We start from the raw sequence: 5,813 nt of genomic DNA, 5'->3' as shown, positions 1-5,813 counted from the left end.
GGACATCCAGGGTGGCGGGGATCATCGCCATTTTTACCTGAAACAAACAAATGTACATGGTTTCATCATTACTGACAACCAGAGTCCAAAACTAGGGCCCAGAACCAGCTGATCCAAAGTGCATTTACAGTAGACCATGTACTGACCCCAGTGAATATATGCATGGTCTACTGGTACTGAGATTTACTGAGTCTAGTTCAGATCAAGTACTTTATAGAACACAGATACTACTGCTGTGGACCAGCAGGGGACCACTGGATTCTGGGAAATTAGGAGATTTTTAACCTGTTTTTAAATTACCACATTATTCTTGTAATATTATGGCTTTATTGTCGGAATATGACAACTTTAATCTCATAAATGCATGACATTTTCGTTAAATTATGAGGTTTTTTTATAACTATGACTTTATTTTCATAACATTGTGATTCTTTTTGTATTCGACTTTATTCTCATAAAATTACGAGTTTTATATCAATATTTTATGACTTTATACTGACAAGCGCTTTTATTTTCTTATGTGGCCCTAATATTCCGTCGTAGCTTTATTCTCCAGTTCCCCCGTATTTGAGTAACTGGGTTAGCCTCAGTTTAAGTTAGTTTACAAATCATGCAGGAGCACAAGGTTCAGAATCACAAAATGAAGACAAAATCCATGAAAGATCTGATCATGAAACCAAGAGCTTTACTAAGAAGTAACGTTAGCCAAAACAATGTCATTTAAGGTCTGATTTGACCCAAAAATATATCATAAATTAATGTTACCTGACACCAAACAGGATCCACAGATTTAGGTTTGGTTTCCTGGATTTGTGGATCCATCTACTTCTCTTTTCTTTGGCTTTCGGTGCCTGTAAAATGATAGCTCCCACTGCTTTAAGAACCTATTCATACAATCAGTCGCACAACAGCTCTTCCCCATTTTTTACTGAATATTGTTCTTCAGTTTAGACAGGATTGAAGCCACTACTGTCACTCATTTCCCTCTTTCTGCCACTCAGTGGGCGGAACCGTGGTGACTTCCGCTAGCGGTGACGTCACCTGCATACCCTCTATTGGAACGAATTTGGCGATACGATACAAATCATGATACTAGGATCACAATACAATATATCATGATCTATAATGATACTGTTAAAAAGGCCATTTTTCGTTTGTTTCTTTTTTTAAATGATTATTTCCTTGAGGAAATGAATTACAGCAGAAATCTGCACAAATACTTAACACATTTTTATTTGATCCCAACAGGATCTAATGCTATATCATAAAATGTTCCTGTGTTCAAACTGAAATTCAGTTTTACAGACATTACAGTTTAAGATCCTGTTCAAATGTCCATATTCTATTAGTTAAGAACTAACAGAACAGTATTTTAGTTCGATCCCAACAAAGGAACTAACATTATTTAATAAAACAGTGTTAAAGAATAATAAATAAAATACAAACAAAAAAACAAAACAAAAATGAACCTCCACAATATCTGCATTTGAATAAATGCCTAAAAATATCGATACAGTACTTTTTAATATCGATACAGTATTGTGAAAGGAAATATCACGATATGTTTGCAGAACCAATATTTTCTTACAGCCCTAGCAATAAATGTAACATAGAATCCCATCTGTTTGTAAAGGTGTTTTTCTGAAGCCTTAGTGAGAATGATCTGCTCCAGTTGATAAATAGCCTTCATTGTTTCCACATTACATCACAGTTGTTATTGTTTTTCACAGGGGATGTAGCTCAGTGGTAGAGCGCATGCTTTGCATGTATGAGGCCCCGGGTTCAATCCCCAGCATCTCCAAGGTTTTGAATTAACGGCAGTAGTTGTACAGAACAGGAAGACATTTGGTACAATCTGTCCTCCCCTTTATGCGCACACGGTTTCAGCTTTCAGTCATCGCTTACCAAACAGCCACAGGTGTTCACATCTGTCAGGTCTAGCAGCCACATTCTACAGATCTACAGTAAAGTTACCAACTTTCATTCAACACGTCAGTTGTTTTAACTGTTTCTGTTTCTTGTCTTCTATCATTTGCCTGTGGCAAGAGAAGACGCACTTTTTCATGGAAACCTGAATGTAGAAAAATGATGGCGTCATCAACCCCTCATCAGTTGTCCTGTCCATACTGTTTAAGGCAGGGGTCAGCAACCCTGGTCCTAGAGAGCCACTATCCTGCATGTTTTAGATGTTTCCTTCTTCCAGCACACCTGATGGTCGTTACCAGGCTTCTGCAGAGCTTGGTGATAGGCTTATTATTTGAATCAGGTGTGTTGGAAGAGGGATACATCTAAAACATGCAGGATAGTATATAGGATAGACTGATGAGGGTGCTGCAGATGCAGTAGAGCAGGGGTGGCCAACCCTGGTCCTGGAGAGCCACAATCCAGCATGTTTTAGATGTATCCCTCTTCCAACACACCTGATTTAAATGATAAGCCTATGCCCTGGACACTACTCATTTTCTTGCTGTTTATTTGACTGTTGTTTACTTCAACTGACTCTGTAAAGCCCTTTGAGATAACCTTGTTGTGATATTGGGCTATACAAATAAAGTTGAACTGAATTGAACTGAATCATCAAGCTCTGCAGAAGCCTGATAACGACCATCAGGTGTGCTAGAAGAGGGAAACATCTAAAACATGCAAGATTGTGGCTCTCCAGGACCAGGGTTGGCCACCCCTGCAGTAGAGACTGCTGGGATGATGGTGAGAAGTGAGAGGAGAGTGAGAAAGGATGACAGAGACAGAGTTAAAGAGTGAGAAAAAAAGCAAAATACAAAATAAATAGCTGACACTGAACGTCTGAGAGAGCGCAGTGTGTTAAACAGACACAGACACTTTAAAGAGTGTACAGTGATACTACTGTGTGTATGTGTGTGTGTGTGTGTGTGTGTGTGAGTGAGTGTGTGTGTGTGTGTGCGCGTGTTCATAGTGGTTGTAGGAGAACCAAAACTGAGCAGTGGCTGCAGAGGCTGCTGTGGGAGGACACATTGGTCTCAAAGGTGATGTGATCTTGCTTGAAGACAACCCCAAGGCAAGCAGCTTGGGAGGTACTGGCAGTAGAGCCCTCACTGGAATTGGTGGAAAATTAGAACACTGATCAGAAACAGGCATGTCCATCACATAGAGTTAAGTTAGCAGGTGTATGTGCCAACCAGGCTGTGGAGATGCAAGGGCGCTATCAGGCCAGTCCGGTTTTGAGAGAGTTGTTGTTGGTTTCAGCCTCCCTAACACAGAAAAAAATGTCAGTCTAATCCCCTTTGGCATTGTCCCTTTGTAAAAGTGTAAATAAGTATCACCATAAACACATGCAAACCAATAGAACATATGTTAAGGGTCTGGTATTTCGATGCATCTACACAGCATGGGTAATCTACAGTTTCATGTATCAAACTGAATGTAATTCTAGTCCAAAATATGAACAAAATATTTGCCATACCGCTTATGCATATTGGAGGTGTAGTTCTGTATATAATTTAAATACTAAATCCTTAAGGTATAGCAACAAAGTAACATGCAAAACATGAACTCAGCTGTACTTACCCTCAACGATGTGTTATAAATGTCTTCAACATTAGTAGAACAATTGAACACAAGCATTAGAACAGACCAGAACATGGCCTAACCAACAAATCAATGTAGAGCAGATAATCCTGATTCATGTCAGGATCGTTACTAAAATGCAGTAGGAGTAAAACCTTTGACCACTGGGACTCCAACAACTTCTGAACCTGAAAGTAAAGACAGTTTAACTTTCCAACCCTTTACTGCTTAAACAGACAGAGTGGCATAGAAAAACCTCTACTATTTGCAATTCATGGAAATTCTAACAGGCCTGATGTTGGCCTTGTAAACTCATAAAGCAGTGTATTAAGATAAGATTAGAGGGGTGTGTGTGTGTGTGTGTGTGTGTGTGTGTGTGTGTGTGTGTGTGTGTGTGTGTGTGTGTGTGTGTGTGTGTGTGTGTAAGAAAGTGGGTGATGGGTGAGAGGAGTGGGCGAAGTGGAAAAGTACTGTGTGCTTGTGTCTATAGGTATGAAGGCAGAAGGGTGTGGGGGCAGCATAAATGTATCATATCACAGACAATAAATATTAATAGATAATTCAACCCATCTTTAGCTCTATTAATAGCTTTGTGCTTAGTCCTCAGTGCATAGATTCATCAGACAGACAGTAGCCTACCCCAAGCCTATAAATACTTAGATTTATGGTATGAAAAATATACAAACTTGATCAAAAACGATCGAATTCAGTCATTTTTTAAGCTGTGTTATATCCACAAATCCGTATCCGAGTGAGCTATATTCGCCCATAGCTGACAGAAAATAAGTGTTTATTAAGTCCACCCCAAATCTTGTCATGAAATAACACTCTGACTACTTTCATAGACAATAATTAGGCCAATGTTCATTCATTATTTACTTGATAAACAAAGTAAATTGATATAAGATAGAAAAGCCAATCCGTGTAGTGATAGGTAATTAAAAAGAATTAGCTGCGAACATTTGTCAGTATACTATCTGTCAAGCTATAACTCGGTGATAAAAGTATTAATAGTTTCATGAGTAAATGGATTTGTATTTAAAAAAAAAAAAAAAAAAACACCTTACCTGAGCGAAATAAGAGCTAAAAAACCGAAAACAGCTAGAGATGCGTCGCCTTCTCAGAGGATCAGAGTGATGGAGCTTACTGCGGCTGCGCGTCATGGGAGGAAATTACTCAAAACCGTTAAAACAGCGCCAAAGTGCCGTAGTGGCCAAATATATATATTACATCCGTAGTGTTAAGGACTACCACAGAGAATGAATGGGAAAAGTTAGAAAGTTAAGCTTAACTGTACACGTCACGGGCACAGGTTCGAAACCTCCCGACAACAAACAGTTCTGTCATTTTACAGTAGTCGTCTGTTAATGTGCCAAAAAGAGTATATTATGATAAATATGAGTACAACATGTTAAATGTAATGGCTCTGTCTTAGCTGAACAGAGACATGTTATGGATAGAAGAATGAGAAGTACAAGTTCTCCTCCCGATGAAGACAGTCTACAATAATTCTTGAACAAAAGACAATAATTAGATAAAAATGAAAAGTTTGACTCACCTATGGTCATGAGCTTTGGGTCATGACCGAAAGAACAAGATCCCGGATACAAGCGGTCGAAATGAGTTTCCTCCGCAGGGTGTCTGGGCGCACCCTCAGGGACAGGGTGAGGAGCTCAGACACCAGGGAGGAGCTCAGAGTAGAACCGCTGCTCCTCCGTGTCCAGAGGGGCCAGCTGAGGTGGCTCTGGCATCTGCTTGGGATGCCTCCTGGACTCCTCCCTGGGGAGGTGTTCCGGGCATGTCCCACCGGGAGGAGACCTCTGTGAAGACCCAGGACACGATGGAGAGACTATGTCTGTGGGCTGGCCTGGGAACGCCTCAGGGTCCCCCCCGGAAGAGCTGGAGGAGGAGTCTGGGGAGAGGGAAGTCTGGGCATCCCTGATTAGACTGTTACCCCCGCGACCCGGCCCCGGATAAGCGGAGGAGAATGAATGAATGAATGAATGAATGAATGAATGAATGAAAAGTTTGAAAGACAAAAAGCACAACACAACTCGGCTCCACATGGACCAGAGTGAACGGACGAACACATGGTTCACCCTGGTTACCACGCTCCTCCTCCTCCTCCTCCTGTTTCCGCCTGTTCTCCTCTTTTCCATTTCCATAGGTCAGTGGAGACTTCCGTGATTTCATGCGACGCGATGGTGGTATAGTGGTGAGCATAGCTGCCTTCCAAGCAGTTGACCCGGGTTCGATTCCCGGCCATCGCA

General features: G+C 41.0%; 2 non-coding genes across 2 annotated transcripts; both read left to right on the top strand.

Moving 5' to 3' along the window:
- The first annotated feature begins 1,729 nt into the window (after nt 1-1,729).
- On the top strand, nt 1,730-1,801 carry trnaa-ugc (transfer RNA alanine (anticodon UGC)). The gene has a single exon. It is a non-coding gene; the product is annotated as a tRNA-Ala (tRNA).
- Nucleotides 1,802-5,741: 3,940 nt separating this feature from the next.
- trnag-ucc (transfer RNA glycine (anticodon UCC)) lies at nt 5,742-5,813 on the top strand. Its single transcript has one exon. It is a non-coding gene; the product is annotated as a tRNA-Gly (tRNA).

This window comes from Sphaeramia orbicularis, chromosome 20, assembly GCF_902148855.1.
Source record: "Sphaeramia orbicularis chromosome 20, fSphaOr1.1, whole genome shotgun sequence".
Lineage (NCBI taxonomy): Eukaryota > Metazoa > Chordata > Actinopteri > Kurtiformes > Apogonidae > Sphaeramia > Sphaeramia orbicularis.
The sequence above is the reverse complement of the archived record's forward strand: the minus strand, read 5'-3'. Positions and strand labels throughout refer to the sequence as shown.